Here is a 10,820-nt window from a genome sequence, read left to right as displayed (position 1 = left end):
GCTCTACGCTCCTCCGTAGAACTTTGTTCTACCGTCAATGCTCGTGCATGATTATCCATATATGGTCATGAAAGTGAGGAAACACCCCCATGGGATGTGAAATAATGGACTGACCCGAGCGGTACTCTGAGAAACTCCACAGAGAATTCACTGCTGTCGAACCAAGAAGACACTATCGCATATTATGGGATAAATAAAAGGCGGATTTGTAAACGGTGATGTCAGATATCAACGGCTCCCTAAGACCATTGCTGCAATTCTGCCTGGACAGCTCAAAATACTAATAAAGACCGTTCGTTGACCACTGTTTGGTTGTGTGTCATTATAACCGTGCTGTAATATGAATGCCTTTATTAGTTGTGTTCGATTGGCTATATGATTTTTAGAGGCATCTATTTTGTTGTCGGCTAATAAAGACCGCGCTGGAATATGACTGCCTTTTCCCGTGTTGTTTGATTAATACCCAGGGATTAAAGTTCTCCTCAATTTGATTCCAAATCGCGATGGATCTCCCGTCAATTTTCTACCTGCTGCATATGATTTCTAGAGGCATACTACAATCTATTTTGATGTCAGTATTGTCGTATTCGATTTATACAGAATAATCTTCAGGACGAGGAGATAGCGTTTATATATTTATTCAAAGGTAAGTATCGTTCAACATGAGTGTGACTCCATTCACGGCTGGCAGCCAACTGACTGTCAGGACCCCTGGTCAGATATACATAAGCAAGGTGCGCCTGGCGCGCCTGTCGTAAATGATATATTCACAGCATGAATAATATAGTAAAGATATATTCAAAGCATGAATATTACAAGTATTGGGTAGCCTATATAAACAATATAATACGAGAGCATATACAAGAACAATGAATCTCACTGCATGTATGATGTAGCCTGCCTTTCAATACATGAACTTGAATTCCATCATGTTTGTGTGCGGGACTCACAAGGCTGTTGTCACAATGGGTGGTACCGGTGTACAGTAATAATAACAGTCCACACAATATCACGATCCATGCCATAGCCTATGTTCTATTAGGACATGATCTGTGACGACAAATGTTCTAGAATGTTTGATTAAGATATCATACTCTGACAGCATGCCTATGAGCAACAAAAACGCGAACTTGAATCCCATCATATAGTCTGTCCACTATCTGCATGGTGTCATTGCAATGCGTTTTCTATTCTTTCTTATACAGTAAAAAGGGGGAAGAACACTATATTCATATGACTTATTCTGCTTACAGCTTCGAAATTCCACTTGTTTCGTTTAACGTAAAGCCTTTTAAATATAATCAAAGCGTTCCCGTGTTTCGGCGGTCTGTGCGCAAAATAATAACGAGTTGAGCTTTATGATTTATGATGAATTGAAAATGGGGGACCCTGATGTAAACAAGACGAAAGTTGGTCTGCATCCCCAATTAACAATTGTATGTACTGAGCTGTACTGTACTGTACCCATTCTGCAATCTGTTAATAAACTTTTCAATCAATCAATCAATCAAGCTACGCGGAGCGCAGTCAGTCAGTAGCCTACACCCCGTATATTCCGATAACGCTATATAAACCATGCTGCATTCATTCTGAGAGAAAGATCTATTATTCCAAATGCTATTTATAGGGTTTTGACCATAATTACACTACTGTTGCTATTTTACAATGAACTATAATGAACTACGGTTCGTACAGAACATGCCAGTGTTATTATGCACAGAAGCTCATTTCCTTGTTGTAATAATATATTCTGTATATTTGCTGTACAACTGTACAAGCAAAACTGTACATTGGAATATTGACAAACAACTCATTACAGAAATATTTCGCAATCATTACATTTGATAGCACCCCCTCGTATATTTTCTGTTAGGATCTCTGTTTAACAGTACTGTATATTTGCATATCGTGTATGTCACAAATGTAACAGTACTGTATATCTGTATGTCATAAATGGCATGTATGTTGTGTATGTCATAAATGTCACTATGAATTGAAAATGGGGGACCCTGATGTAAACAAGACGAAAGTCTTTCTCTGGTCTGCATCCCCTTAACAATTGTATGTATTGAGCTGTACTGTACTGTACCCATTCTGCAATCTGTTAATAAAGTTTTCAATCAATCAATCAATCAAAGAGTATAAACAACAGTACAGGAATGAGAAACAGTCTAAATGGGTTTTAACATTTTAGTTTATTTCATGCGGATATGATCTGTAATACCTGATCGGTACAATATCTACTAACCTGATCAATACAAGCCCCCCCCCCCCCCCCCCCTCTCGTCAGCGCAGACATACTTGCTTTTGATTTTGACGTTCATTTTGACGTTCAACGTCAGACGTACTTCGAGATACTTCCGTACTTTCCGCCAATCAGCGCACATTGTCCTGTCCCGGGAGAAATGTCGTGGGACCGGGCGGAAGTTGCTCAATCTGGAACAATCTCCAGGGCTGCAGCTGGACCCTATTGCCAGCTGCAGCCCTGGAGAATCCTCTCACTGGCAAGCTTGTGCCACTGCCAGCCAGCCACAGGACGCGCGCTGGCGTAAAGTACGGAAGTTTCTCGAGGGGACGTCACTCTACGTTAGAGAGAGGGTCGCGGACTCGCGGCCTGGAATTGATTGATTGAAAACTTTATTAATGTCCGCCTTGTTTCGAACTGGTTATGCTTAGGCCCTCTTTTGAAGTCGGTTATGCTTAGAGTTTATCTTTAGAGCAGGGGGCGATAGACCACCAAACAACGTACAGTTTTGCTTGTACAGTTGTACAGTTTCCCCCACCCACCCCTCCTACCCAACCCCCCACCCACCAAACCACCTCCAATGTACAGTCCGCGTCTATGCCAAATACAACGCAGTTCGGTTTCCGGGTTCCTCTGATTGGCCACTAAGCCCACGTGACCGCGCGCTAGCACGCCCCCCTTATCGCCCACTGCCGCGCTGTGAAGCGGAAGAGCCAGCACGCGAGGCGGTGGTTTCAGCAGCAGCGGCCGTCTTCTTCCGAGGCGGCTCGTTCTTCAAGACAAACGTCTTTCTCTGGTCTGCATCCCCTTAACAATTGTGTGTATTGCGCCATACTGTATTGTAACCATTCTGCAATCTGTTAAATAAAGTTTTCATTCATTCATTCATTAATTTCTCCCCCACTACTCCCAAAAGTAACACTAAATAGATAAAGTACAACAACGCCAGACTCAAGAAACTGTGTTCCCTTTGGATGTGTTCTCATAAACAATGTTTGTTTACACTGCACATGACACTCGAGGCTGCATGGGTGTAATCTCTCCTCTAGCTATATCAAAGAGGTTGCGTTCAGGAATCGACGTTGTGGCGTCCTACGGATCTTCCTCTCTAAAAGCCCCACGCAATACAGCATGTCTTGAATGTTCAGGCAGGAATTCACCGCAAGAAAATGTGTTGCTAATCTTTGTTCAGTACAATATGATTGGAAAAATAACCTACATCTGGAATGAATAAAGTGGTTTCTTTTTTTTTTAACTGTCAAGGGTACCAGCGTCTTTTTCTCCAGTAGCGTGACTAATATCCATATCAGTTACATCATCCAAGGTATTGTTACTCAATGTTTGTGAGCGTGGTTTGGAGATATTTTAATTCAATTATTAAAACAGTAATTGTTAATTCAGTAAAGTAGTCAGATCTACTCTTTATTGAAGGTACTGATATGATATGATTCTACGATTAATACTACAAATGTAATGGTCCTCAATGAGTATAACAATTACACAAAACATTAGCTTTATATCAGCCTTTCTGAAAGAAGAAATGGTTTCTTTATACATAGTCCTATATATATAATTTGAAATAAAAAAATACCATGTTCCTTAGTCCTGTATTATGATCAAACAATTACACAAAAATGCATCCTATATAGACTCATATGCCAAAACATTCAGAAATACCCAAATGATGCGAGTTTGTTTTTTTATGACATGCACAACTACAAGCTTTTAAGAACACTGACATAACCGCTGAATATCACTGAAATCCGTATATCTTAGAAGTTCTTTGTTTCATCGTACAAACAGCCAAAGCTGTCATGTATGTTGCCTCGCGCCGCCCCGCTGGCTCTTCCGCTTCACAGCACGGCAGTGGGCGATAAGGGGGGCGCGCTAGCGTGCGGTCACGTGGGCTTAGTGGCCAATCAGAGGAACCCGGAAACCGAACTGCGTTGTATTTGGCATAGACGCGTACAGTCCCCCCACCCCACCCCACCCACCCAACCTCCTCCAATGTACAGTTTCTACGTCAAATGTATATACTCTCTTTTCTAGACAATTTTTGTATCACAGAAACAGTACTGTATTTGCAAATCTGGTAAGTCATAAATGTCTAGATGTAGCAGTATTGTCTATCTGTATGTCATGTATGTTATGATGAATTGAAAATGGGGGACCCTGATGTAGGGCTGGGCGATATGGCCTAAATATGATATCACAATATTTTCGGACCTTTCGGCGATACACGATACACATCACAATGTTTTTCTTTTTTCCCCCAAACAATTCATTATGAGGCTTACCAAGACAGTATTTGAGTTTGCGTGTTTGAGTGTTTGGTCTTTCTCTCCTCCCCCAAACACTCACACGTTGGCGGACTTGATAGCCATTCCATTCGAAAAGCACAGGCAATGCTCCCTTTGTGAGATGATGACGTCCATCAGGAGTTTTAATCATGTCTTCAGTGAGGAAATGCCTGCTACACACCCTGCTATTAGAAGTGACAGTGAAGTCATCCCTTCTTATGTTGACAAGCCACTTTGCTCTAACAGCAGCATCAGCTGGGAACTTATGAAAACTCATAGAACAGAATGAAGCTGAGGTAGAGCAAAGAGGGACTGAACAAAACTCATGAGAACCGGCCGCCCTCTTCATATATTTCACAGTGCCTTTCTTCATTCTGGAGCAGGGATAGCAACAGTGGGATGTTGAATGCTACTCACAGCAGGTCCCTGTATGCAAAAACGAGATGTGAAAGGATTAGATTTTCATAAAGAATCAGTCTATTTTGAGAATCACACATAAAGAATGCTGCATTCTTTTAGGTACAATGTGGTGCACATAGAAGTACATTTGACTTGGTGAGCTTGGTGTATCCTGCAGATAGCATTACAGATAGCATTATATGCAGCTAAACAGGAGAAAATACATGCATGCAGCATAATAAGCTTCCCAGATCGGCATAACATGATAAAATGTCTTCTGATTATCAAACAAGTCCATTTGACACTAGTAGACTGGTAGTAGTCATACTGGCCAGCAGCGTAACTAGTAAGAGTAGGTAAGGGATATGTACAGATATAGATATAGTATTATTATGTACAGTGATACAGGTATAAAGACACTATGGTAGTAGTCATACTGGCCAGCAGCGTAACTAGTAAGAGTAGGTAAGGGATATGTATATAGATATAGTATTATTATGTACAGTGATACAGGTATAGACACTAGTCATACTGGCCAGCAGCGTAACTAGTAAGAGTAGGTAAGGGATATGTACAGATATATATCTACAGATATGTAAGAGGATTATATGCAGGTATGTGAGTGATTAATTAGAGTGATTAATTCGGTTTGAGAAAGAAGTGCAGCTAACTATTTAGCTACTGTCTTTAGCTGCAATGCATTTTCGGTCCAATGTTCACCAAAACACACACCCACACACTATACAGTTTGTTCCTCAATGTTATATAGACAGGTAATGTTTTGTAAACTAACGTTATGTTTAGAATGGAATGAATACATCAAGGCAAAGCTCGTTAGCTCAAAGCTAATCCAGCCCGTTTTAACTACTAGCTTCTGTTAGCCAGCATTAGCCTTCAGTAGCCTGAGCAAGTAAACTAACAGTAACGTTTTTACATGAAATACAACCGAAAAACCCTGCTGACAAACGTTTGCTTATTAAATACATTCTATAATATAATATTACAAACGTTTCATTACCTCTCTGTGACGACAAAGTTGTTTAAATAACAGGAGAAAAGTTGCTGAAATCAATGTAATTCGATGGGACAGGAAGTACCATTCGCAACCCGGAAGTCAGCCGGAAGTGCCTACTTCAGGTTGTGCAAGTGGAGAATTGCAGCATAATAGCAGCAAGCACCGCAGTTAGGGAGCATTATGTGCGAGGCCTAATAGTTTTGCTTTCGCTTAATCCGACAAGCTGGCAACAATGGAGCAAAGTCCCTCTGTATCTGTTTGTTAGATAGTCCCGTTAACCATTTGTAGTGTGGTAGTGACAGGTTAACCTTATGTAGTGTGGTGAATGAATGAATTAATGAAAACTTTATTTAACAGATTGCAGAATGGGTACAATACAGTACGGCTCAATACACACAATTGTTAAGGGGATGCAGGCCAGAGAAGAACACCTACGGGAGACTGCAATTCGAAACTGGTCCCTGTAAATGTCCTAACCCAACCCCCTCCAATGCAGTGGCGTCGCGTGGGTAAAATAACAGGGGAAGCCAAAAAAATTATTAAAAAAAAATTATTAAATATATTTATTAATAAATATATATATTTTTTTTAAGTCAAGCAGTCACCATGTACACTACAGTATGGCTCGGCGGCCAGTCAAACTTTCTTAACAGATTGCAGAATGGGTACAATACAGTACGGCTCAATACACACAATTGTATAAGGGGATGCAGACCAGAGAAAGACGTTTGTCTTGTTTACATCAGGGTCCCCCATTTTCAATTCATAGTGACATTTATGACATACAAGACATCATGACATCAAATATACAGTACTGTTACCCATAGATCCTGACAGAGTATATACATATGATGGGGAGGGGACTGTACATTAGGAGGGGGTGGGTGGGTGGGAGAGAAATATATACATACGGCCGGGAGAGAATATGACTGTCTATTAGACAAACGTGACAAGACAAACGTATTTCTCTGGTCTGCATCCCCTTAACAATTGTGTGTATTGAGCCGTACTGTATTGTACCCATTCTGCAATCTGTTAAATAAAGTTTTCATTCATTCATTCATTCATTCATTCATTCACGTGTCTGTTGCGCGGCGCGCCCAGCCATCAGAGCGCTCCTACTGTAAAATGCGGAAGCAGCCATTTCAGCCTCAGTTTTACTCGTTTATAAAAATGATTTAAAATGTTTATTAGCAACGCCGAGCTTTCAAACCCCGCCGCATCTGTGTGTGAAACCCTAATGGAACGCTGGGTACCTTTGACATTTATATCCGATATATTTTGGACCCACCGCTAGCTTTTAAGCAGTGCTTGATGGTGCACATTAACCTGGCTACTACGGAGGAATAAGTGACTGCGTATTCCAGCCCCTGGCTTGCATTGCAGTCATCAAAGGGTCTACAAGCTTGCCTGATAACGTTAGTTAGTCAGTCAGGCTGCTCAGTGCTTACCTGGTCAATAATGTGGTCCTCCTCTTGCCAGATAGATTTGTTAAATCATAATATCCACAGTGGTGTGCTCTGCTGGTCCTCAGTAAATGTCCGCCGGCGAAAATAAGTTGCTATTAAAGTGCTAAATGTTAGATACACTAATAGAGGATTCGAACGTGCCCGCTCTGTTAATAACATTTTCAATCAATCCCGCGAGGGGATGATGTTCAGACATGTTTGTAGTAGACTACTAGACTGAGTGACGCCAGACAGTTTTATACTACTAATGGGATGTCACGTTAGGTAGTCAGGTGGAAACGTGAACTTCTGACCTGCCCCGCCTCCAGGGGGGAAAATATGCTGAGTGTTTTCCTCCCAGCTCCGTTTTAAACTTTTAGGGTGTGGCAGTCAGCTCGAATCTGATTGGCTAGGATCGGATTTGGACTCTATAATGCTGGAAGCCTGAGAAAGAGACCTACCCACTGCCTCTCTCCTATACTAGCTGCAGTGAGCACAGTGAGTCTGACAGTGTGTTAGAGGGAGTGAGAAGGAGAAGAGGGAGACATTTAAAAAAAAAATATATATATATATAACACAGATGCACAGATGAAAAAGAATGTAAACTATATATTTTTTTTTTTTTTCATATTTCATATTTGATATGAATTTATAGGGAGGCATGGCTTCCGTTGGCTTCCATAAGGATTCGCCACTGCTCCAATGTACAGTAAATTACCAAGTATGGTTTTGTCAGTATTCCAAATGTACAGTTTTGCTTGTACAGTTGTACAGTGTCCCCCACCCACCCCTCCTACCCAACCATACATGACATACAGGTATATAGTACTGTTACATTTGTGACATATACGATATGCAAATATACAGTACTGTTACCCATAGATCCTGACAGAGAGTATATTATACATATGATGGGGAGGAGACTGTACATTAGGAGGGGGTGGGTGGGTGGGAGAGAAATATACACTGTAACATTTTTCACCCTAAAGTTACAATAAATTACTGGCAATATTTTGCATGACTTTTACAGTAAGATTCACAATAATTTACTGTGAATGGCTTCACAGCAATGTGTTGTACTTTCACAGTAATGGTAGTACAATACATTGTTGTAATTTCACAGCTTCATACTGTAGGAAATTACTGTGATATTACAATAAATTACTGGCAATATTTTGCATGACTTTTACAGTAAGATTCACAATAATTTACTGTGAATGGCTTCACAGCAATGTGTTGTAATTTCACAGTAATGGTAGTACAATACATTGTTGTAATTTCACAACTTCATACTGTAAGAAATTACTGTGATATTACAATAAATTACTGGCAATATTTTGCATGACTTTTACAGTAAGATTCACAATAATTTACTGTGAATGGCTTCACAGCAATGTGTTGTAATTTCACAGTAATGGTAGTACAATACATTGTTGTAATTTCACAACTTCTAACAGTAAGAAATTACTGTGATATCACATTATTCTGTTGTATATATATTACAACAATGTATTGTGACTTCACAACATCAAATTGTAAGAAATTACTGTAATATCACATTATTTTGTTGTATATATATTACAACAATGTATTGTGACTTCACAACATCAAATTGTAAGAAATTACTGTAATATCACATTATTTTGTTGTATATATATTACAACAATGTATTGTGACTTCACAACATCAAATTGTAAGAAATTACTGTAATATCACATTATTTTGTTGTATATATATTACAACAATGTATTGTGACTTCACAACATCAAATTGTAAGAAATTACTGTAATATCACATTATTTTGTTGTATATATATTACAACAATGTATTGTGTATTTACAATAGCCTACATGTATTTTTGTAGTCCAGCTCCAGTACACTTCCTGAAGGTCACACTTTGGTTTCCTGTCGTGTTTAATCACGTCATCCTATTGTATCTTGACATGAAACTATTGTATGAGCTTCCTCCAGAAGTATACTGGAGCTGGGGACTATAGAGTTATGCATGTCTATCATTGTAAATTGACTGTTATTTTGCCAAATTATATAATATAATAATTATTATTTTTCAATTATTTTGTTGGCAAGTCTTTTGCATTACTTTTCAGACTTGCCAACAAAATAATTGAATAATAATAATTATTATATTATATAATTTGGCAAGATAACAGTCAATTTACAATGGTATGCATAACTGTATAGTCCCCAGCTCCAGTATACTTCTGGAGGAAGCTCATACAATAGTTTCCTGTCAAATACTATTGGATGACGTGATTAATCATGACAGAAAACCAAAGTGTGAGCTTCTGCCAGGAAGTATACTGCGCTGGACTTCAAAAATGCACGTAGGCTATTGTACATTAAAAACAACAGTCCAAACGCACAAATGAGGTAAGCCAGCATTTATTGTCAAAAGACATAGAATTATTACAAATAATTACACGAGGTAAGCCGGCATTTATTGTCAAAAGACAGAATTATTACAAATAATTACATGAGGTAAGCCAGCATTTATTGTCAAAAGACAGAATTATTACAAATAATTACACGAGGTAAGCCGGCATTTATTGTCAAAAGACAGAATTATTACAAGTAATTATATACAAAGAATTATATTCTTATTCTTGAAATGGTAAATGGCTGTTTTCTTTTTTACAATTTGTGCACATTTTACCCATAGGAAAATCCTGCTCGTTGTACAAGTATCGCAGAGAAAATTCAAAGGTACTCAGTTGCACAAGAGTTTCGGACAGAGAAACGCAATGGTTTGAAAGCTCGGCGTTGCTAATAAACATTTTAAATATTATTTTATAAACTGCTGGTCAACACTGCTCAAAACGGCTTTAGCTGACTGATGCGCCTTGTACATTGAGCGTTTCGCCAGTTCTTCAGAGTTAATTATGGGATTTTATTGTCAAAAGACAGAATTATATTACAAAGAATTATATTCTTATTCTTGAAATGTTAAATGGCTGTTTTCTTTCTTCTTTTATATACAATTTGTGCACATTTTACCCATAGGAAAATCCCATATTAACTCTGAAGAACTGGTCCTCTGCGAAACGCTCGTTGTACAAGTATCGCAGAGAAAATTCAAAGGTACTCACAGTTGCACGAGAGTTTCGAACAGAGAAATGCAATGGTTTGAAAGCTCGGCGTTGCTAATAAACATTTTAAATATTATTTTATAAACTGCTGGTCAACACTGCTCAAAACGGCAAAACTAAGACAAAGTAATCATATTCGTAAGTAAAATGGTAAATGGCTGCTTTTTTTTCTTCTTTTTTTACATATTTGTGCACATTTTACCCATAGGAAAATCCCATATTAACTGTGAAGAACTGGTCCTCTGCGAAACGCTTGTTGTACAAGTATTGCAGAGAAAATTCAAAGGTACTCACAGTTGCATGAGG

The sequence above is a fragment of the Notolepis coatsorum genome (assembly GCF_963971535.1).
Source record: "Notolepis coatsorum genome assembly, chromosome: 14".
NCBI classification, from domain to species: domain Eukaryota; kingdom Metazoa; phylum Chordata; class Actinopteri; order Aulopiformes; family Paralepididae; genus Notolepis; species Notolepis coatsorum.
Note: the sequence above shows the minus strand (reverse complement) of the source record.